The following is a 1881-nucleotide window of genomic DNA, read 5'->3' on the forward strand; positions in this document are numbered from 1 at the left end:
GCTGAAGTCCCTAACAGAGACCACTGGTTATTTCAAACTCCTTGTCTGCTCAGCTGAACAATTGATTGAGTCTGAATGAAATCTTCATGCTAGTTTTCTAATGTGTTCTGTTTTTATAAGCAACACGTAGTGCACTCTTCAAGGAGCCTATTGTAAAGCTGCTAAATTCTAGATACACTTTTTTTCTTTTCTTTTTTTTGTAGGCCAGACTAACACTTAATGTTGGGTCTTTCTAGGGAGGGAATGAGTTAAGCATGAAGCCCACTATTCATGTAGAGAAAAAAAAAATACAAACCTTCTCTAATACTGTGATAAAACTGCAAAGAAACTTTGACTTAGACTGTGCCCTTGCCTGCTAACACTAAATATGTGTGCATGGGATAAAACACTTTACTGAAAACTTCGGTGCACCCTTCTCATCCCATCTGGCTAGTGGGATTTGTGCACCATCCCTGAGAAAACAAAACAAAACCAAAGCAACTCACAAGGTGAACTGGGGTTTGCTCTGCATCTAGAGGACCCATGGGAGGCAGCAGCCTTCATGTTGTACTATTTGCTGGGTCCCAGTGGAAGCCCCCAGCTTTCCTACAATTTAAGATAATACAGCTGAAGGCTACATTCTCCTTCTCTTTCACCTGAATTTTGTAAGTGTTCACAAGGAAGGAATGCATGTGCTCATGTCCCATCCAGACATCTTTTTACTCTCCTAGTGTAAGAGCCTGGGGAGAGACAGGGCTGGAGACCTGGCTGAGCGATGCAAGGAGATTCTGGTTCATGGCCTGATGCTACAGAAGTATTGATTTCAATGTCAAACTTTTGATACTGAGTAATTATGATCTGCAAACGAGTTGGGGGGGGCTATGACTAAGGCCAGGTTTAATTTTTTGTAAGCAGTTAGTATCTATTGGAAATAGAGCATTTTTATTTTATTATTTTGTGGTTTTGTTTCTATGGGCTAAATCCATACATGTATGTAATGCAACGAATCAATGTCCTAAAAATATTTTTTCTACACTCTGTTTAAACATAGCAAAGGGGTCGTTGTGCTTTGTTTCTTCCCTTTAATTTTGTCTCTTGTCTCATCTGCTGCATGGGAAGAGGATGGCAAGGATGAACTGCATGTAGTAGGTTGTGTCTTTCAAAGAACTGTCGGTCTGTATTACTAAGTTTACATACGTATATGCAAAGAGTTTGTCTGCATTGTACAGTCTGTGTTTTTCTTAGTTGTTGTATACACAAATTCCACACGATGAATAAAATGTTTATATTTTGAAGGTGTTTGGGAAAACAACAAAAAAGGGTTGTATAAGAAGTAGACTGTGCAAAACATCATCCGTCTGGCCACAGGATGGTAAAATGTCATGTAAATAGTCTGGCAAACTCAATTCTCCCCTTTTACCATGCCAAAGAAAATTTTAGCTCCTTAATATAATACCTCTCTCGCTGTTCTCCAGGATGAGACTTCACCATTTTCTTCCCTCTAAAATTAATTTTGCTGTTAAGTGAAAGCTGTTTTCAACTGTCTGTTACTACTACAGTACTGTATAGCAACCCTGATGGAATCACTTTGTATTTACAGATTGGGTTTTTTTGTACTTACATGTTCAGCTGTCTGTGAATCCGCAGCGTCCCAGGTCTTTTGCATGCTTGCTTTGTATTTTGTTCTTCTGGGTTTTATCTGATCTCTGAGAGACTGTGCACAGCAATCCAACCTTGTCTTACCATTTCATGTGTTAACACTGCACATAGTAATTATCTCTTCCTTTTTTCTTTTTTTTTTTGTTTTTAAATCTGCATTTCAGCTACAGTTCTATTTGGCAAAAACAGTCACAACTGAACTGGTTTAGAAATCCAGTTTTAAGTAGCTATAAACTAATTCAA

The sequence above is a fragment of the Chaetura pelagica genome, unplaced genomic scaffold, assembly GCF_000747805.2.
Source record: "Chaetura pelagica isolate M959 unplaced genomic scaffold, ChaPel_1.0 scaffold123, whole genome shotgun sequence".
NCBI lineage: Eukaryota > Metazoa > Chordata > Aves > Apodiformes > Apodidae > Chaetura > Chaetura pelagica.